We start from the raw sequence: 23103 nt of genomic DNA on the forward strand, positions 1-23103 counted from the left end.
TGTCTCACCCGCTAGTCCCCGGGGATCTGTCATCTGTCATCCAGGTGGCCAGGACACAGCTTTTACTTTTGGATCAAGGATACATTGTTAAAGCTACACAGCTCAGTGGTGTGCTCATGCATGACATGACTGTGCATCGGTTTACCTTTCCAGAAACAAGCGTGTATCAGGTCAAAATGGAAAGGCAGGAAGGCGTGAGCTTTCTCAAGTTCTTGGAACCTAGAAAACAGTTAAACAGCATTCACTGCAGGGCCAGGCTCATAAATGCACATGTGGAACTAAAACAACCACACCACTTCTGTGCATGGTTGATTAACTGGTTGATTGATTAGTTGTGTAATTAGTTGATTAATTGCTTAGTTATTATCTCTGTTAACAGGGTGTTAAGATTGTATGTGAATATTCTTTATGGTTGACTTTTATGTACGTATTTTGCAATTCACTCAAATAAAAATATTGAATTTAAAAAAATGACCACTACACATAGATCTGTGCATTTGTCTCTCCACATTGGCACAGTGGAATCACACACGCTTTCCCCATTAGTAAGCAATACCAAACAAGGCCACAGATCCATTGTCTAAGGCCAAAACACACCCACTCAGATAAAATTAGGCATATAATAAAACATGACTTTTCCAGATCACACACGGTATCAGTGTGGATAGCAGTCAAACACACAATGTTTAAGTCACAACACTAAACCAAAATGTTTAACCATACATGCAGGGGCCATCCTTTATGGTTTACTGAGGGAGCCAAAAGTCGAGCCCACTATGTCAGTGTGAGGTAAAAGGATGGGGGCTGAAACAACACCAGTGGAGCAAGGCTGCCGGCCACGTACCATGGTATGTGCCACCACAGAGCTCCGTTGGCTATGTCTGGAAATTAGTACTGTTAGGAACCTGAGGGTGTCCTCACGTCTATTCCCCCTATCCTCTTCGCGGGTGGCCAGGGAAAGACCACCACTTTTGGATCCTGACCCTGGGGGTGGATATGCGAGGAAGGATCACCTTGGTGGAGGAAACCTTGGGAGTGGGGAGAGGATGTCCTTAGGTGAGATATGGTCTCCCCCATTTCCTTTTCATAATGAACCCTCCATCCTACAAGCCTTCATAGGCTATTGTCAGACCTTTCGCTATTCTTCCCCAAAACATTCCTCAAGAAACAATATTAATCTACTGGGATGAGGAAGGGACCAACTAGAGCAACACATCCTCATTTTAATAATGCACACATATAGACCTCAACTGAGTACTGAGATGAAGAAGAGGACAGCAAGAGTAAGGAAGGACTACCGCTAATTAAGCTTTGTAGCCCTTATCTGAGGGCCATTCTGGGCAATATTGGACATTGAAGATCAAATTAAAGTCCCAAGGCTTTTAAAGAGGCTTACAGATCCATAACTGCTGGTAGGTTCTTCAAAATGCTGCACTCGGAGCACACCAGCAGATCAGTCGTACCCGCAGCCAAATGACTGACAGCTGAGGTGGATTTACGATGTGACAACTTAACATACCCATATATGCTAAAGTATCAGGAACAACACAGGTGCTTTTCTCTTAGGCACAATCTAGCTAATAAGGTTCCTTGAGCCAATAACGTTCCAATAATTAGACCCCCACGTAACACAGCAATGGGGACTATATGTTATCCCTCTTGTTGCACAGAAATCTGGAATGTAACGTATTGTCTCACTGAAAAAGGGCCTGACGCCGCCTCTTCCTCCTCCCCTTCACATTCCCCTTTACCTTTCTCGAGCATCTGCACTACGTAGCATCACTTTGCGGCATGATCAAAAAAACACCAAGAAACAGATACATACGTTCCTTCCAGTAGGGCAGAGCTCACACATTAACAAAAGTTGTCATGTCCTTTTATTATAGGTAAGTATGAGCAGCAGAGCTAGTTTTCACTTGCAGCCTCTTTAGGTCACTTCTACCACTAAGTGGAAAACCACACATTAGCTGCAGTTCTTCCTGCCCGTCACAACAGGGCATGCCACGCATTAGCTGCAGTTTTTCCTTCCGGTCACAACAGAACAGGGCATCCCACGCATTAGCTGCAGTTTTTCCTTCCGGTCACAACAGGGCATGCCACGCATTAGCTTCAGTTCTGCCTGTTGGTCACAACAGGGCATACCACACATTAGCTGCAGATCTGCCTGCCCGTCACAACAAGGAAGCCAATGCATTAGCTGCAGTTCAGCCTACCGGTCACAACAGGGCATGCCACGCATTAGCTGCAGTTTTTCCTTCCGGTCACAACAGAACAGGGCATCCCACGCATTAGCTGCAGTTTTTCCTTCCGGTCACAACAGGGCATGCCACGCATTAGCTTCAGTTCTGCCTGTTAGTCACAACAGGGCATACAACACATTAGCTGCAGATCTGCCTGCCCGTCACAACAAGGAAGCCAATTCATTAGCTGCAGTTCAGCCTACCGGTCACAACAGGGCATGCCATGCATTAGCTTCCGTTCTGCCTCCTGCTCGTCACAACAGGGCATGTCACACATTAGCTGAAGTTCTTCCTGCCGTTCAGAACAGGGCATGCCACACATTAGCTGCAGTTCTGCCTGCCCGTCACAACGAGGAAGCCAATGCATTAGCTGCAGTTCTGCCTGCCGGTCACACCAGGGCAGCCAATGCATTAACTGCAGTTCAGCCTACCGGTCACAACAGGGCATCCCACGCATTAGCTGCAGTTTTACCTTCCAGTCACAGCAGGGCAGCCCATGCATTAGCTGCAGTTCTGCCTGCCGTCACAACACGGAAGCCAATGCATTAGCTGCAGTTCTGCCTGCTGGTCACAACAGGGCTGCCCACGTATTAGATGCAATCTTCCTTTTCTGCCGCCTTAGTGAAGTCTGTGCATTTAATCTGGGCCATTGCACCTTTAACACAATCAAAGCAACCTGTATACAATGTGCAACAAACTGATTAAGGATTTGGATGTATAGAGTCATGAACGCATCACTGTGCATGTGCACTTCATTAATGCACAGATCAACGGAACAATAAAGCTAACATAACCCACAAGCCTTCCCTCTTCCAGATTTGCCAGAGCACCTCGAGACCATGCAAATGGAAGCATTGTGCGGTACAACACTCAGTAATATAACATAACATACTGCAGATGTTCCTAATATATGCGTGGTCTTGCAGTCCATGCTACTTTACCCAGAACTCCCAAAATGCACTTCTCTTTATGGGGCACTGAATAGTCTGCGGGCACTAGGGTTACCCAGGCTGTGTCAAGATACTCTGAGGGTTTTGGGGAATCTTAGTTCTTCTCCATTTGGGGGACACTGGAGAGTCTGAGGGCACTAGGACAACCTAGACAAAGTCAAGCTAACCTAAGGGGTTTGCATTTAGGGCATTTTAGCGGGGAAGCCTTTAGCTCCTTTTGGGACTCATATATTTTAATCTGTATTGTACCACTTCATGGAACTCTCTGACTATTGACTATGGCCAGAAATGGTGGGTTAAAGGGATCAAAGAGTAACGAGTATTTTGGAGCAAGAAGGTGGTAAAAGGATAACATTCACAGGTAGAGGTGGTATAAAATATCTGTGCTGTGCCTAGTGCTTGATTTCGTCCCACAAGTGCAATAGGCGAATGTTTTCAGGCAGATGAGTTGCTGACGCACCCGTGTATTTGAGTAGATCAGTGCTGGTAGGAGTGCCCACGTTTTGTTAGTGGGCTGTTATGTTCTTGAAGCTCTTTTTGAATGTGCTAGGGGTTTTTGATGCATTTAATACTGTGGAGGGGGAGGTTGTTTCACAGAATCAGGCTTCGGCTGGCAGGCTTTTCTTTTCACATATTCTGATGATTTCAGTTCTTAAACTGAGGGAGTTGGATCTGAGGGATCATGTGGGTAGGTGGAGAATTTTGTTGAGGTATTTGGAAACATATTTACAGTAGGCTTTTTGAGTGCGGCTGAGGATCCATCGGGACTCAGGAGACGTTCCGGGTTCCCAAGGGGGTGAGATATGGCCCCGAACTTTGAGTCACTGGATCAGTCTCACTGATGTGAGCATCACCTTCTTTAGCTGAGTCGATATGAAAAATGTATTGTCTGCTTTAGCAAGTGGAGTTTGAGTTGGGCCTGCAGTGTAGATAAGATCAATACAAGGTTACAAGTTACAGGAAGATCAGGACGCATCCACGGGCCAGCCTCTCTCCAAGTCAGCCTCTCACCAACTGTCATTCAGAGAACACTCAGCCGAGAAAATTCCCCCAACATTCCACAACCAGGCACTCATGACATCACAAACAGACTGAGAAGAGTAGAAGGGGAAAGGCAAGTCACAACACATTTCTCCTGACAAACTAAGCAGCAAAATATTGGTTTGTGAGTCAAATAGCATACTATGGTATTCTTAACTATGCCTCCATGAACCCCTACCCGAAACAATGATGGCCAAAAATGTAGGAGTAGCAGTAGTCGATAGGGAAAGGCGATGTGGGAGGAGGGAGAAGCATGAATTGCAATGCCAGCGTGTATGCACTCAGTCCATGTGTCCCATTGCCTGTGTTCTGTGGGTGCATGACTGGCATGCAATGAAATCCCAGCATGTCAGGTATTAAAGTGAGAAACAAATGGGGCTGGGCACATAGGGTGCAGGGAGGGCAATAGGATGCTGCACCAGCTGCCTTTCTTGGAAGAGATTGTATTGAAGTCCAGGTGGTAGGTACTGTGATGAATCGGTAAGGATTCTTCCCAGAAACCTTGTCTGGGACCCTTCTCATGTGACCAAGGAAAGGCAGACTCTTCCTGACCCCGACCCTGGGTGTGGTGTACAGCAGTGGGGATCACATGGGGATGACAGGCCAGCAAGACTGGGAAACCCCATGTTTAACTTTCCCTGCATTCCCTTACTTCTGCTGGCTGTTTGCCAAACAGCAGAAGTCAGAAACTCCCATGAGCTCTGGGACAAGGAAGAGAGCTGAAGAGGAAGGCTGAAGTAGTAGTCAGGCAATTAAGCCTAATAGCCCACACCTGAAGGAACCTGGGAAGCTTAAAAGGCCCTCTCAGGTGCAGGCAATTAGAAGGATCTGGAACTGTGGTTGACGTGCACGTAGCAGAAGGAAGAAGGCACAGTGTTCAAAAGCCAAATAGAACTTCAGCATTGCCCAAGTGTGAAAGCATTACCTGAATCCAAGAGGCTGGCACTAAAGCTTCAGGATAATTATGTTGACTAACAAGTGGCAAAGAGATAGAGGAAAGTTTGGGGAAGGAAACCTGCTAATTATGCATATTCTTTGAAGTTGATACAACCTACATTGCCAAAGACTGAGGAGAGAAGTGTGCTCCAAAGACAATTATAGGTTTTTGTTGGTTGCAGGCAGGCACGAGAGGCAAAGAGGCTGCCCCTCTGGGAAAGAGAGGAGGAGTGCCTTGCCTATTTCAAGGTGTTGAAATACCTGAAAGTGAATCTTGTCATAATCTGTTTGAAATCGCAAAGTACTGAAGCTGTGGTGGTGTATTTGGTTGTCAGTAGATGCAAGACTTCATTAGTACAAATGAGGGTGGAATACTATGAGGCCAAGGAGTATGTCCTCCTGGTAGACCTTTGTAGAATCTGAAGTAGTTGAAGAGGAAGTAGAAGTGCTGTGAAGTCATCCTGACCAAGATGCCTACTGTGATTCCTTTTCTTATAAAGGGAGATATATTAACTGTTAACCAAGACCTGTGTTTCACTAACATTTATAGAAGTTGTATTTTCTTTTGAACTGTGGTAATTCTTCTTGACTAACTGAAAGAGTTGGCAAAGCATTGTGACTGGGAATAACATTGAAGCTCTTTTGAGGACGTGGAAAGTCCTTATTTCACTAAGAAGAAAAGCTTTGCTGTTGTTGGAATGTTGGTTAACAAAACTTTACTTTGACATTGAAACATCAAGAACTGAACTGAGACTATTAACTACATGAATATCCTTGTTTCTCTTTGTTAAACATTGGAGCTGAATTTACCTTGAATCCTAGGGAAGGTAGTTCACCCAGGTAAATAAGAGGTTATCAAAAAATGCTGAATATCTTTGTTGATGTTATTTGAATTGTCATACATTTTCTTTGTGTATTTGATGTTTAAGTTTGAGGGACAGACATCCTATGTTAGAGTGTTTCCCTTTAGTTTTGTTAGGCAGGGAAATCCTTGTCAGAGTAGGGCTAGTGAGGAGTTTGTTCAAAATATGCCATTTTATTAAATTATAAATGTTACCAATCATCCAAAAGTTGGCCGCCTCACATTGCTGAGCCCTCACAGTACACGCGTTTCATCATCTTCCATGACATCTTGGTTCTGGCTCTTGTTCGATGTAGTCTCCACTCTCCTGGTGCATATGTCCCTAATTTTCAGTTAGTGTGGCAGTTTGTGTTTCAGTTTGCTTGTGACCTGAATGTTCTTGTGGGTGTGTTGGCGTGAACATCCATGGGAGAATGCTTTTGGCTGCCCTGAGACCCAGTGAGCCTTCGTTTGATTGGTAAAGGTCAATCCCAGACACGTTGCACACCTTCCGCCCTCAACCATACCACCTTCCCCCATCAACCATACCAGTGTTGTGCACCACCTTGGGGATGCGGAACAGGGTGCGCATTATCAAGCAGGCATTGTGAGGATGTTGGAATGAGACGCTGACACAAAGGACTCATGGTGTTGGTATAAACCTTTATTAAATAATAGAGGAGGCTGGAAAATGCCCACTGTCTCTAATCTAGGAGGTATTTCCTTAGCTCAACCAAATACTAAGGGCCTGTCCCATGTCAAGATGTCCAAAGCAAAAATGTTGTGTGTCTGAAATCCTATCCTAGCCCTCTCATTCTAAAGGTAACTCTGGCAGAAGGATAACTCGGGGGCAACGCGTTTGTCTTCGAAGCAAGACAACGTGGTGCAACACAGATGTGAATCCCGATCCCGCACTTAGAAACCACTTAATGGTATTAAGCGCATTATAAATGAACAATAAAATAAAAAATAAAGTGTTAAGGGTATTGTCTTTGGTTTGGAAAGTGTACAAATGTTCAAGTTCAACAAAAAGGCATAAATCCAACCAAAGTTCCAAATGGATTATGTTCACAGTTCCAGGGAATGACTTCCCTTCCCCAGGTGTCTCTCCACCAAAACTAAAGTTCAAAAGAATAACTAAGGACTTTGTAGCCCAGGAGGACAACCCCCTCCTTTTGGTGTTGCAATTCACTTCAGGGCAAATGACTCCCTTCCCCAGGTCTTTTCCACATTCAATGCAATTCAAAATCCTAAGGGAATGAATCTTCCTTGGGATTCACTTTTCTAAATACCACAACTTGGGTGCGGGTCGCAGACTCGCAAACACCTGGTATACTCTCCTGCCAGGTTCTCTCACTATGTTAATCCACTTTTTAAGTTCTGAGGGCATATGGTTTTCCCCAAGTTCCTCTTCTCACTGGTGTATTTATATCTCACCAAATACTGGTACTGTGAAAATCACTTTGTGATGTAAGCCATAGGAAACTGACCTCACGTTCCAATCAGGGAATGCCTTCTCCAGCTGCTGCCTTGGGCCCCGACATTCCACTGTGTTCACACTGGCTTTACGATGGCTCCCTTGGATTCTCCGACCCCACTCGAGTCGTTCTCTGCTTCTGCTCTCTCTCTCACTTCAGGCAGTGTGTTGCTGCGACTAGTGGTAATCTATGTGTCGCTCCATCTTCCCTTGCTGCCATGAAGCTCCTCCTTTGCCTTGCATCCCACTTCGGCATCTCTCCTGCTTGTGGGAATACATCTCTGGTCCAGACACCGCCTCCCCCTTTCTTTGTGCCACTTCTTTTCCTCACTCTCCACCTCCTGGATTCCCAGCCAAAGCTGGGAAGTCTTATCCATGGTTCTCCCGCTTCTCCTTGCTTGCCTGTCCACCTGACAGCTGGGCTTCTCCGCAAGTGGCTAGCTAGTTGGATCTCTCTGTTGCTCTCAGCTGTTCTATCTTTTAACTCCCGCTTCAAGGAAGGGAGTTGCTCTGAGGCAATCAGCTTCCTCCAAGCACTAGACTGCTCCTTCTATTTCAACCTAGTAATCTTTATTTGGGCAGTGCTCTGTCTCGTCTCAGTGTGTGTCATTCTTTTTGCTACAGAATATTGAAGGATAGTGTCAGCAGGCTTTGCGGGTTTTGAAGGGGATTATCACAGTATGACATCAAGGCATGACGAATGGAGGGGATATCCCTAAAAGGGAAAGAGGGATTCCATGTCTCATCTGATGATGCCTGTCCCTCACCCTGAGGGTTGCCTCTCCCTCATGTGATCCTCCCTCAAATAGCCACCCCCAGGGTCAGGATCAGGTATTGACTACAATCCCCTGGCCACATGAGAAGAGGCTACCTGCAGGAAAGGAGTGATGACATCATCAGATTCATCACAGTACCTTTGGTTTTGTGCTGCGGCTTCACCTTAAAACAATCACCGATGTAGAAGCTGTGTGCAGCTGAGACATGGTTAAAATCTATAGTGTGTTGTCTTTTGATGGTCGTTCAGACAACCCTTCATGATTCCAGGGAAGGGAATGCTGGAGGGACACAACAAATGCACCCAAGCATGAACTAATCTTGTATTTGCCGGCATTCCTCTCATTATGCGGATGGTGAACCACCAGTGATGGAATGTGCAGTCGCTCTTTGGGCAGTAATGGCCCGTTGTATGGCTGCATCATGTATGCATGTGTGTTCCGGAGATCACACACTTAGCCGTGAAGGAGTGGAGTGCTGTACAACAACCGGATACAGTAAATGAGTAAGATAGTATGGATACATTTACAATGATTCACTACTAAGTTGTGACACGGTCAGAGATTTCACTCTATCAAGAGGTGATGGGACCCTTGAGATAAGTGGCCTACACGGGGGTTTCCAAGAGCCAGCCCTCTGTAACGTCTACTTGTGCTTGGTTACAAATGTCAAATACAAATTGTTATCAACCCCATACCTGTCCAGTGTTCTTTCTCATTTTTTTAGTACTACAATACCCAGAGGTTCTTGTGGTGGAGTAAGGAGTGGGCAATCCAACAGCGACAGAGTCAACGGTGAACAGATAGACCACAGAGCACTAAGTGCCACAAACTGGTGAGCAGGAAGATCCATATCATGCGCCAAGAGCTTGTAGAGTGAATGCTGTTGTTGCGGGCACCAGTTGAAAAACACTGGCAGTACCATGTTGGAAGATCACATGTCTACAAACCCTGAAAGTAACTTTGGTTGTCACAGACAGTCATGACAAAACTCTGGTGGACCCTGCTTTGAGAAGGGGGCATGGTTTCATGGGACCTTTAAAGGTTCACATGTAGAAAACGGCCCCAGGGAAAGAACAGGCTAGTGATGGGCCCAAGGTTTCAGGTGGGCATCAGAACAATGGGAGGAGGAGCATAAAAGGGGACCAAGGAAGCCGGGGAGGAAAGAGGAGAGTAGTAGAGTGGGGAGTTAATAGTAGAGTGTAAGGTAGGGGAGAAGAGAGTGGAGAGTAGTGGAGGGTGTGGAAGAGTAGTAGTAGATGGAAGAACATCAGAAGGAAATTCATAGGAAGAGGCCCCGAGAGAAAGATGGGAGCGGGAGGAAGAGACTGGAAGAGAGGAAACATAACATGCAATATCACGGCAAGGAGTGCAAGAGGTGAGAGGAGAAGACTAAGTGGAACCTGGGTGATTGAAAAGCACCAATTCTGGTTACAAATCTTAATGTGGAGACCCCGGTCTGGTTACACCTCGAAGTCCCCGGATGGGGTAAGATGTATAAGGCTGTTATCTTTAGTCCCTCGCCAATAGCTGGTCAGCTATTAGATAGTAGGGCTTGCCGATCTCTAGTACCATTGTGGCGTTTAGCGAAGTCTGGGCTATGGAGGGAAAAGCCCAATGCAGATGAGAGGAAAAGCTACAGCCTTTTGTGAGTCCCTTTCACAAAGCTTTTAATGAAAACCCTTGAACTGTCCTTGAGAGTCTGTGTGCCTTTGAGGCAATGTTTGATAAGGGATAAACTTAGGAGTAGGTTCAACAGGGGTGGGCAAACCGAGCATACCAGATAGAGAGAAGGACCCAGTATTAATTCATATGGTGGTGGATCTGCAACTCTGCTACTGGCTGCATAGCAGTTACTACCAGATTGATTCCCTTTTTTCAGCGTTTGCTCACCCACTGCCTCTCGGGTGATCCTATGCCAACCTGCAGTGGTGAATTTCATAGGCAATTTCCCTTGGGAGGAACTGTACACCGTTGTCTGGGGCAGCCTACTCTGCTAAACGTCTCACTTTATAGGAGTGGTGGCACAGGTGTTTTATTTCAAGCTAGAAATAGGCCTCAATCCGCTTAGACATGTAGTATGTCAGCACTGCTGCATATCTCTGTTCCATCCACATGCATTCATGGGGACCAATGAAATCAACGCCCTGTTTCTCCCCAACAGTGCAGTCCATTCCAACCTCCTCATCGGTAGGGTGCGGCTCATCGGTTGCTTGTCCCCCTTCTGTGAAGGCGATGCATGGGTAGACACAGGTGTCAACTTCCCTGTCTATTGAAGGCCACCAATATTGATATTTAAACCCAAATTTGGAGTGTGACGTCCCTGCCAAAAGTAGGCAGACCAAGTGCGTTTCTTCGTCTTCATTTGCATCCTGGTTCTGGCCCATAATCCATGAAAATGTTGCTTTCACTGTTAATATTAATGTTACAAATATACTTTTGTTTGACCTGAAATTGCATGTTGGTCTAGATGTATTTATATGCAGGGAGGAGCAATGCTCTATTGAATTAGATTTGATGGGAAGCATTGCGTTTCATACAATGCAGTGAGTTTGAGTGACAGTTACACTGTACAGCCAGCTGTATTAGGGCTGTCACCATGATGGATGAAGTGCTACAGCAGAGGCGTAGAGTATGTAAAAAGTGCTTTTCAGAAATGTATGGTACAATGCAGGGAGATACAGAAAGCATTTTATTTTATTTGAATTTACAATATATGTGCAATTTGGAATAATGACGGTAACACCACTTGGCAGTTTTCATTTAAAAAAGTTTGGAATCATCTATAAATGCGTACAAAAAAATGTTAATCTTGGTAATTATAATACATGTTATAATGATTCGATTGTAAATGTAGTGAGCATGCACTTGAATTTTGTTTTTAAATGGTTTTAAAAGTTCCTAAATGTTATTTAGAAATGTGCTCCACTGTTTCAAATTCATATTCACATTATAATTATTTTAATACAATTTTAAACATGTCTTTTCTGAATTTCATGTCACCCTTAACTCTTTACTTTTTTCAATTTCCCAAAATTTCACCAGCTCCATGAAACGGCTGAAATTTCTTCCACAGTTTTATGAAATTGCAAAAATCAGAATTACTTTATCGCCCAGCCTGGCTAATTGACTCAAAAAGCAATCGTTTTCCACTTCAAATCAATTTGCACCAGACACAGAGCACGCACGCTGACAGAGGCGAGGTTCTATTGGAGTTCCATGATATGCAAGTGTGAGATTTACAGAGCTCAGAACTAGCTGGCAAGCCCTGCGCGTAGGCGTCGGACCCTTCTCATCCTGCCCGATTTTGCAGAATGAAGGCAATCTGGACGGTGCGTGCCTGGCACTGAATCGGCATCTAAGGTGCTGTGGCATGGCGAATGGGACCCCGGTTAATGTCCAGAAACACAGGCATATATGTTACACGCCGGGCCGGGCTACTTTTATAGCACAGAGAGCGGATTATTTCTTTTTAAAGGAATATTGCCATCATTATTGGGAATGACTCCCTACTTTAGGCATTAATTGCATAAGTGTGAATTATAGATTTCAACCAATTGAAAAATCAATAACACATCAACCAGATAATTTAAGCTGATAATTCGCAAAGTCCAAGGGCTGTGACTATGCAACGCCATGCGATTTGCTCTCCGTGTGAACAGTCGTCGTTGCTGTAGACATTGCATAAAGGAGCTGTGAACCACTATAACCCACCCACTTTCTTCAGCAGCCTTCCTATACTTGGCAATTAAACAAGCTCATAACAGTGGACGTTGTCACTTCCCATTGCCACCTGCACCCTGCACTCTGCACGCAGCTGCGAGCGAGAAAGCGAACCTCACTTACAACCCACTCACTGAGTGACTGAGACAACAAAACGATGCTTCCTATGCACTCTGACTACCGACTACCAAACAGACTTCAACTACAGCATTCTGCTTTTTTTGTTTGATGAATATATTCTTATTTAAAGGCTGGGAGGCAGGGTTTTAGGTGGGGTAAGAAATTGAGAGGGGGCCCTCATTTGGGGGCATGGCTTGCGTGATAGGCATGGCTTGAAAAGTACACAAACCATAGTAAGGTACACACACAAATATATGCATGTGTATAAGCATTTACATATGTTACACATTTCTATAAAAGATGCCTGAAAAGTATACATATGTTACATATGTAAGATATTTCTATGTTTATAAAAGATGGCTTGAAAAGTACATATGTATATGCAGATAAATATAAAAATGCTTACATGTAGTCTTACTATGGTTTGCATAATTAAAGTTGGCTTGAAAAGTACACAAGCCATAGTAAGGTGTGCTTGTGTACTTTTCAAGCCTTCTTTTTTAAACATTGAAATATGTGACATACTTCTATGTTTATAAAAGATGGCTTGAAAAGTACACAGTTCAATCCATCTTTTATAAAGCTTTGCCGACGGACAATGCCTGAGGCGTCTTTGTCCGTCGGCAGAGCTTTATAGAAGATTGCTGGAATTGTGTACTTTCCAAGCCATCTTTTATAAACCTCGAAATACGTCAGAGTCACCAGGTTCGACGAGGGTTAAAGATGCCTCAGTGACCTGGGGAGGGGGTGGAGAAACAAAAGCACAGCAACTTCCTCTGGGGACCCTCCTGCAAGGGGTCCCCAAAGGAAGTTACAGTGACTGACAGAAGTGCCAGCCAGAGCTTTGCTCAAACTGTTGGAGCAGCTTTGTGGCTGGCTTGTACTGCCGTCAGCTTGTCTGACTTAATGGCGGGCGCATCTCCGTCGTAGTGGGATAATGTGTTCCGCCATGGTGTGATGGGATCCGAGGGCCCTGGCCCACTTACAGAACTGCTAGTGGGTTAGTTTAGCAAGTTAAGCATTTGCTGCAGTGATGTGTGTGTGATATGCAGGACACCGGTTGGAATCCCGGCAAGGTCATTACAGCCTTTCATTCTTCGGAGCTTGATAAAATGAGTACCAATTTCGATTAGGTAACAATAATTGTACATACAAATGTTTGTGTGTAAAGTGCTTTGAATAAAAGCGCTATATACATGAAAAGCTTGTATTCATTATGTTCATGTCATGGTAAACCAAATAAATGTGTTTGCTTGCTTTATCTTGGCTTGATGATTAGCGTAGTGTGCCCATGGTATTTGCAGTGTTTATAAATAATCCAAGCACTTATATATATATATATATATGGAGATCTCTCTCCGCATATGTACAAAATGTATGTGAAGAGAGAAGACAGAGAAAGATGTTCTGTGCTCCATTCAGACTCTCCTCAAATGAGAAGTGGATTGAGAGACGAGAGGGGCTGGGAGGGGGGGGGGGCGAGTGTTAAACACACACGCTGTAAATCCAGCAGTCTAGTCAAGAAGCTGGCATGTAAATACCCAATAATTAAAATAACATTTACTTATGTTACAATTAACCGTAAACCAACAATGAGTTAACAAATAAGGTGATACCGTGATGATTTTCCAGTAAGAAGTTACGAGGAAATCAAGGTTGAAGACAGTCAGCGCGCTGTAGGGTTTACTTTCAGCGTCTGTAAGTTACCTCTTGTAATGAAAAGCCGAGTGAAATAAGTTATATGACTTTAATTAAAAGGTCTATTAAAGGGCTGAAGCCTGTGAAAGGGCTGGTTGCAGGGCTGCAGGCTCCATCGCCAGCACCAGGCCCGAGTGTCTGCATCCGTCCCCTCCAGGCAACTTTTAATGCACAAATAAATCGGCACCTGGGGTGATGAGAGATTATTATGCAGCGAGGCAGGCAAGGAAAGTACACAGAGCCGATTTAACCTCTACCAGGCACACGCAGAGGGAGGGGCGTGAGGGAGTGAGTGAAAGAAGGAAAGGGGGGAGGGGGCGGTGAAGGCTGGAGAAGGAACAAGAGAGACAGTGTGAAGGAGGGGGTGGTGAGGATGGCTGGTGGAGGCGATGGAGAGATAAGATAGAAGGTGATGGAGGAAAGTGTGAAGGAGTAGATGTGAAAAAAGAACCAAGGGGTTAAGATGTGGAAGAAAGCGAGCTATGGTTTGGAAAAGGGGCGTGGAGAGGTATGGGGGAGAAAAGGGGATGCGAGAGGATACGGGTGAGGGTGAGAGGGGACAGAATGAGGGAGAGGGTGTGAACAGGGCCATCTTAAGCACTTTTGGGGCCCTGGCCACGGACATCCTTGGGGCCCCCTCCACCAAACCAAAGGAATTAAGGGATCAAGAATACTGGTCGCGCCCCCCACCCTGCACCCATCACGCTCACATCCTATAGGTTGATATGCTGTCTCGCAGCATAATAAGCACGTCTACTCTCTGTAAGTCCCTTTGCCGTCTTCATTCTTGCTCTAATCAGAATGATAAACAAGTACCATTTGAAGACCAACATTAGCAGTCAACAAAGGGGTTACTGTTCTAATACATACAGGATACTTTTTATCAATAACATCCAGAAAGGTAGATGTAGTATTAATGCAGGACCGTATGTAAAAGGTACATGTAACCAATAATAGACAGAGAACTCACATTAGCCGCCTCACAGAATTCAAGTGTTCATGCAGGGATAGAGACCACCAATAGGAAGGAGAATGCTACACATACTGTAGCATGGAGGCAGATTAGAAGCTACCAGGAAGGTGTCTTTATCTGGACAGACTGAGATCAGAAGTGGGATATGGTTTTCAAATAGTGCTGCCATTAGAGATCAAAGGAACAAATGCTTGTGGTGTGCAATATAAATATGCTCACTATTAACACAATGAAACCATGATTAATGCTTTTATGAAGATCATACCATGAGAAGGAAATCACTCGGAAGAGCTGACAATTTTGAAAGGTTATTGGACTGGAAATATTGAGAGGTTAGGCAATATGAGATGCCCAGGATCACACATTGGTTAAGGGGTGAAGTTGGTTTGTGCCAACTCTGCAATTTCTGCATTTGAACACTTTCTTTTCCAGTTCCTAACATGAATGAAAACAATCTCCTTTTATTAAAAAACTGACTTGGAAAGTATACAAGTCACATTACCAAACATGACCATTTTTAAACAAAATATTATAGAAGGGTGTTATGCAAAATGGGAATTATTCTAGCTTCCTTCTCTCCATCACCAGGGGAAGTATATAAGAACCAGCATACCAATCGATGTGATTTAATACATTTTATCTGGGTTTGTCTTTTGTATTTTAAAGCTTGAAACACTTTCAAAACAACGGCTTGTGACATTTTCATTTATAAAATGTGCATAAAAACCTTTGACTTTTACCAAAAAGCAAAACGTTTTTTGTGTCAAACAAGCAGACCTTAAAATATGCTTGCCTGAGGCCTGCACCATATGGTCCGCTCTCTTCTGTCTACCAACCCTTCCACCCAAATGGCCTACGTAAAAAGAAAGATCAAGTAAAGTAAACGATACCAGCAGCATGCAAGAAGGCAAACCTCACAGAAGACAGCACAGTAATGTAAGTTATATTAGATGATTTGACCAAGATCACTGTATCCTCTGCGGGCAAATCCAGGATACAAACATGAACGCTGTCGTTCCATCGTCTTGAATTTGGATATTTATTCACCTCTTGGACTAACAGTTTATGCCATCATTGGAGGCGATTGCCTAGGTTTTACAACACCTCATCTGAACAAACCAATTTCTAGACCACCATAAGGATGACATGTTCGTTTTTTTTTTATAGCAACCCCTATCTGGCGCAGGCAGATTGCTTACAATAGCAGATGTTGTAGCAAAGCCAAGTACATAAGCAGGCAGGTTCATAAGCTTCAGACATAGGAAAGGTTCAGACAGCCTTGCTGGAATGTTATATTCTAATTTTGCATATGAACACATATCTCTGCAATGGGTGCTTCACACTAAGCTAACTTTTTTGGCACTCAATTTCTAAATATGCATTTCACCATTGCCTATTGCACATGATCAACATAATTCCCAGAGGAAGGAAAGAATGCTACAGAGTTGTGCCATAAGGAACACACAAACTATGTATACCACAGTGAACATAGAAAGCAATACTTGATGAATTGATCAAGGCCGAATGCACTCGCCAAAACAGAAAGGCAATGGGTTTAGAGCCTCAGCAGCACCCTATAAAATATCCTGATATGTGCTATTTAAGACTGGTGAACAATGGAATCTTACTTCCTCAGATCAGCTAGCCTTGTGGGCCCCCCTACAAGGTGGGGGCCCTGGGCAGGTGCCCCGTTTGCCCTCCCATAAAAACGTCTCTGGGTGTGAAAGAGAAAAATGGGGAGGAATAAGATGGGGAGAAAAGTGAGAGAGAGTGGAAGGGGGCATGGAGAGGTATGGGGTAGAAGGAGGCGAATGAGACGCTCAGATCGAGGGTACGGGAGAAGGAGGCGAGTGTGAGCCTCTGGTAGAGGGTGAGGGAGCAAATGTGAAGGAGACGATGTGAAAGAGGAAAAGGGAGAGAAAGGGTGAAGATGTGGAAGAAAGTGAGCTATGGTGTGGAAGAGGGGCATGGAGAGGTATGGGGGAGAAAGAGGGATGTGAGGATACGGGAAAGGGTGAGAGGGGACAGAATGAGGGAGAGGGTGTGAAAGAGAAACATGGGGAGAAAAGTGAGAGATGGAGAGGTATGGAGTAGAAGGAGGTGAATGAGAGGCTCTGGTAGAGAGTGGGGGGAAATGTGAAGGAGACAGTGTATAAGAGGAAAAGGGAGAGAAAGGGTGAAGCTGGGGAGGAAAGTAAGATGGTGCGGAGGAGGGACAGGGAGAATAATGATGGAGAAGGGATACAATGGGGGGGGGGCCTGTGAGGGAGGTGGTGTGAAAGAGGGAAAGGGGAGGGTAAATGGGTGAAGCTGGGGAGGAAAGTGGGATATGGTGCGGAAGAAGAACAGAGGTATGGGGGAGAAGGATGCACATGTGAAAAGATAAGGGAGAAGATGGGGAGAAAAGTGACGGATGGAGTGGAAGCAGAACATGGAGCAGTATGAGGGAGAAGTGGATAAGGTGGGGGAGGAAAGTGTGGGGCTCCAAGGGAGAAGAAGGAACAAGAGAGATTAGAGTAATACTAATGAGGGACAGAGAAGATGAGGAACAGCTACCAGAGAGAGGTAGGGAGATAGAGAGGGGGAGGGAGAGAGAGAGAAGCGTGAGAAAGAAAGGGGGAAGAGCGAGAGAGAAGGGGGAGAGTGAAGGGGGAGACAGAGAGAGGGGAAGAGATAGAGAGAAGGGGGAGAGAGAGGGCAAGAGAAAGTGTGAGGGAGAGAGAGAGGGAGAGAGAGAGCAGGAGAGAGAGGGGAGTGGAGGAGGAAGGAGAGGGAATGGGGAGAGGGGAAGCGAGAGAGAAGGGGAGAGAGAGTTTAATATTGCAATTGGGCAGAAGGAGAGAAGGTGTATTAGGAAGACTGGAGTGAGTGAGAGTGGGTGAAGAAGGAGAAAAGGTTAAGAGAGAGGATGGCGTATGAGGGAGATTGGGGAGTTGGAAGAAGAGTATGAGAGGATGACGGATGATGGAGCCTTAGGGCCTCATTACAAGTTTGCCGGGGCGGGAACTACGGTACCGGTAAGCTTGCCAGTACCGTAGTTCCCGGACCAGCAAACTACGGGTTGTGCTCGTGGGTGCCTTTCTGCCCATCAGGTCTGATCTGGCGGGCAGAGCGGCACCCGTGAGCACAGCATGTCGGATGCACCACCACCGTTCACAATGGTGCCGGTGCATCCAGCTTCCCCATTTCCATTGACCCCTGCGGGGCTCAAATGGGAATAGGGAAGAATTTTTCCCGGGTCCGGCAAGGCCGTAATGACCCGGTAATTGCCAATTTCTGGGCGCCAGAACAAATAAAATACCACCAGCCTCGTAATGAGGCCCTTACAGTGGCTGTGCATGTACAAGGTAAAGAGAAGAGTGATGATTAAGAGGCCGCCCAGAGGTCATGCTATAGAAGACTCAGCTACATTACATTGCAGAGGGAGAAGCCCAGCGAGAGGCGGTGGGATGGAGAGAGTGTGAGGGAGTGAAGAGAGAGAAAGTTAAGAACAGAATTTTTATTTCTGATGAACCACAGAAAAAAAAGTGCCACAGAGAGAGAGAATGTCAGACCTCACTGGGTGAGGAGGCCATGGCCGCCGCCATGTTTGGGGAGGAGGTGTGAATGAGATGTGATAGGTCGGCACGCAAATGAGAGCCCATGAGACCATGTGGTTATGACGTAACGTAAGCCTGTGACCGAGGCACAGGTACACCAACAAAACGGCACACATTGTCAAGGGAGGGTGTGCTTTTCGGCCTGATATACCATGGCCGAAGCATCAAGTAAATGGTGCTTTAGTTTAAATATAAATTAAAAATACAGGGTAAATGCATAGAGCGCTTGGGCACTCCACGTGTAATTTGAGAGTAGTGCATGAAGGGCGATTTGAAAGGATCAAACGAAAGACGTCTGTGTGGATAGGTCTTTTCTGCAGGAATGCCCCACGTGCAGGTGTCTCCTGGAGTTTCAGCGGTAAGTGCGGGCCATCACAGAAGGCGGCAGTTCAGGTAATTCGGAGCATAACCCCCCCCCGCCCCCGCCCCGTGTACGGTGGCCACTGTTTGTGGTGACCCTTTGTGGTGAACTCAGGCTTAAGGCTCTTCTAGCCCCAGCTCTGCATGTACACAGACTTTATTGCTATGTGTAAAAGCTGTGGACTACACACTTCCCACACCTAGGGTTCTGCGTCCAACAATGGTGTCCCAAAAGCTATGCTGGAGGTGTGGAGTACACTCCCTTAGGAGCAAAGGGATTCTTCTTGGGTTTTTGTCGCACTGAACGATTTGTTTTGTTCCAAATTTCTGACATTTGTGTTGTTAATTGTATTAAAATTACGTTTGGATTTTCTGCCAATGTTATGCAAGTTATGGCTGGACCCGCACTAAAATCAGAATCGCCCATTGAAAGGAGACTTCACAATTTGCTTATCAGTACCCCGAGTTACAATTTTAAAAAAGCCAGAGAAAAGTTGATGGCCGTTTAGAAGGAAGATCTTAAAAATAGCACAATAGGCAAAAAGTTCAAAGATAAGCTCTGACAGTTGATGAAGCTGACAGGGTTCTCTTTATTTGAGGAAATTAACACAAAATACTCTCAGACGACTAAAGCAATTACAAAAGTAAATGAGGATCTGTCAGGAAGTGGAAGAGCTGACAGGAAGGGGATGATCCTACAGGAAGTAGATGAACCTACAAGGAGCACATAAGCCTAGAGGAAGAGTACAATCTTACAGGAAGAGGAGGATCCTTCAAGAAGCAGATAATCCTACAGGAAGTGAATGCTTATTATGGATATGCAATAGGTTCAGCACAGCCTCCTCCATGTATGTTACCGTAAGGGTCACTAGGTGAGAACAAAGGCTGACATGAAGTGAATTATTAAGAGGATTTTAGAGTGACATGAAGGTCACTTCTGATCCTCTTTCATCTGGTAATGCCAACACGTTCTTTAATTCATAAGGCTACTCAACCAATTCATTTGTGAACTATTAGTGTAAACAAAAGACAAGCGGCTCAAATTTATTTTTTCAGTGTCCAACTTCTATCACTTTGGGCCAGAGTACGAGTTAAGCGAGGGCACACTTTCCATACCCTACAAAGATACTGCATTGGGTTCCTGTCTCAACTCAAATTCCCCAAAAATCACTGACAAAGCTTCCATTAGTGCTCGGAGGAGAACCGCCTGCACCTAGAAGAACAGTGTGAATGTTGTCCAGGTCGACTAACGGAACTCGCTTTGTCACATGCAGCAGCTGAAGTGGAACTGCTAGAAGATTGGCGTTCACGGACTGATCTTCCTAGCAGGTCACCATGAGGCGGTCAATCCACTTTCTAAGAAATTGTGAAGTCTACAAGCCCCCACTGTGGAGAAGTTTCCATGTCACCTAGAAAAGGCCCTGGGTATTGATTTGCCCACTTTAAGGTGTATGCCAAAACACTCAGATGCATTGTGTACCAAATTGAGGCATGCTTGTTCCCTTATTGGCTTCTCTTACCCTTTAATAACATCAATGCAAATACGTAATATTCGATGACGGGCAACTCATAGTCCAAAACCTATAACTTCACTAAGTGCAGGAAACTCCGTTACCAACCCAGATGGCACGTTAAAAAAATAGTAAGATATTGATGTGATGAAAACTTCTCTCAAACCACTTCTTGTTCTTTTTTGCTTTGCAAACAAATATGCTCTAGTATGTAATATGAAATAACTATTGAAATAATCTTTAAAAAAAATGCTTTGAATATAAAAATGCAAACTATCAGTAAACTGCCTGCCCCTATAAAAGGGCATCCCGGTGGGTCATACAGATGCTTAAAGATATTGCCATTTGCATGAATCATTGTTTAAAGTGATGACAAGATAGGTTGTGGTTATGCATATGTCTGCTCTACTTATGTTGGAAAACAACTATATGTCTGTTTGCATTTGTTTTCAGAAATGCCCCTTTTCCCTGACAAAACTGGAACTATGAGGAATGCTTATTTACATAGTAAATGGAATTTTGCCTGTAGAGATTGAATTGGGGAATGTGCACTCCACAAGCTCCAGACCATGCCTTAGGAGCCGGCCACCTCAAACCTCCCTGACTCCATAAGACCCCCCCCATGTGTGGCTACATCACTACCATGAAGGATGTTACGGAAGTAAAGGCTTCAGACGCAGGCAGAAATTAGAAGGAATGGTGGTTTATTTCCAGAGAACTCAGAGGGGCGTTGCGTCATCTTTTCTATGCACGATCTGTGAACATCGTTAGTTCGGCAGTAAGAGTTACTTGTAGGAGCGGGGCAGGTACATGGGGTAGCTGGCAGGGTGGTGGGGCATCAAAAAGGACAGAGGCAAAAAAGACTCCAAAAACCACGGGGCCTACGGTGGTGTTCCTGAAGAGAATGAAAACGGTGTCATACAGGTATTCCTGTGAAGGGGCTAACTGAAACCGAGAAAGAAACAAGCACTGGAAATGCCAACAGTTTTGGCTTTTGTGTATACATGGGATAGACATTTGCTAGGTATTGACATAATAGTGCCCTTTGGTTACTAATGGTAGCTACACAAATTGATTTCCTGGGCATACAATGGCAGTGCCTTGCAAATGCCTATATGATACCAATACACAGCCTAAACCTATTGGCTTTGCAATGCTTGAATGCTTGTTTGTTTTAAAAAGGACTTCAGTGCAAGGACACCCCTAATTCTTATAAATCAAGTGACTGAAGGCACTCTTGTTTAAGACATGTTTACACCAGTTACACATTTAAAGCTCCAATTAAGCCAATACCTCTCAGATGACTGTTTGGAAACATCACTGGCAGGCACTTAAAGCATATATAATGTTCCTGCTTGATAAAGCTAGCTCTCAAATAGACCCCAAGAGGATGTGTTTTGGGTGGGGAGGAGCAAGAAGTGAGTGGCAATGGCCATAGGGATTAGCATGGCCTTGGGCAGTCAATGGGTAGATAAATAATCAAACAACGTCCACAAGCTCTGTGCCCCTACTCATATGCTGTCTCCCTCCCAGCTGTTCTCCAATGCAATACTTTTGACTTATTAGTGGTGTCTTAGTGCCACATAATATTCAAAACTAAAAAAAAGGAAGCGCTCTGTGGAAGAATGATGTAACCCCCCCCCCAACCCCTAAAAGGTATGTCAAACAAAAAAGGGAAATGCTGCCAAGTGGGGGAGGAGAAGCAGCAACAGGCAGCAACTAGCGGGAGGTGACCTATGAAGACTGGAAAAGGAAGGAGGTGAGCGTAGTGAGGGGCTAGGAAACAACGACCAAACCATATCAGGACACATGAATCCAGAGTCATGTTCTGCAAAAACATGACCCGTCGGGTGGCGGCCCTGATCACTTAAAGTAAAGCAGACTTGGTTGATGGAGAAAAGTACCCTTATGTGTTCCATGGAGAACTCTGTAAGGGAATTTTTGTGAATTATGTTTGCAGCATAGTTTCTGGGGAAGTCTGTGTACTCATGTCAACTGAAGGAGTGTGAGGAATTTGACCATACACACGGTGGGTGTGGGGTCACCAGGGATTATTTGAGATATTCTATGAAATTGAATGATGGTAGAGCAACCTCTGGAAAATGTGTGCAGCTAATCCGTGCACATTTTCCTATTCTCACTGCACGACAAAAGCATAGACCCGTGTACACTGGGTGGACACAGCCTACAGGCACCACCCGCCCCTGTCATATTTAGTTTTGATATGACAGACATGATTACACCGGTCATCTCAGAAGGGGGAGGACAAATCCTTCCTCCTGCCATGGCCAGCCTAATTAACTAACAAAGGCTCCATGGATCTGCCTTTTCCCTTTGTTTAGGCTCTGCTGCTGGTGGCAGCTTCACATACTAATCAGAGTTTAATTCAAACATGCCCACATGGTGCCTGGCTGCAGAGTTAAACAAAGGAGACAGGAAAGAAACCCCAACAGCCTTTGATATGCACTGTGGCATCCTGAAGCCAGCTCCTGCCTCTCAGTATCAAGGGAAGTGACGTGTCATGTCTGTAACTATGTATTTACAGTAGGCAACCCCGGCAGGGGCACCCCAATCAGAAGGTACAAGAATGTGGTTTGCAGGAGACAAAGTCAGTTCTCGCCACAGCTTCAAGGGAGACCTTCCGCTTTAATCAGGAACCACAGAGAGCTCCATTAACTAGAGAGACTTCTTGATCCACAACAGAAAGGAAGAAGGGTGGCACTTAGTACTACATGCTTTCACCCCTTTATGTGTTCTGTTGAAAAGAACTCTGGTTATGACCTCATGCATACAGGAGATTGTCTGTGGGGTCCCAGGATTGGAACATTAAGGTAGGCTTAGCCTAAACCAATGACTGTGGT

The 23103-nt window shown here is 45.0% G+C and overlaps 1 long non-coding RNA gene across 1 annotated transcript in view; it reads right to left on the minus strand.

Annotated features, from left to right (window-relative positions):
* Nucleotides 1–23103, minus strand: part of LOC138583127 (uncharacterized) — a 500026-nt gene that overhangs the window by 269991 nt on the left and 206932 nt on the right. The gene's annotated exons all lie outside the window — the stretch shown is intronic.

The sequence above is a fragment of the Ambystoma mexicanum genome, chromosome 3q (assembly GCF_040938575.1).
Source record: "Ambystoma mexicanum isolate Mex_15411 chromosome 3q, UKY_AmexF1_1, whole genome shotgun sequence".
Lineage (NCBI taxonomy): Eukaryota > Metazoa > Chordata > Amphibia > Caudata > Ambystomatidae > Ambystoma > Ambystoma mexicanum.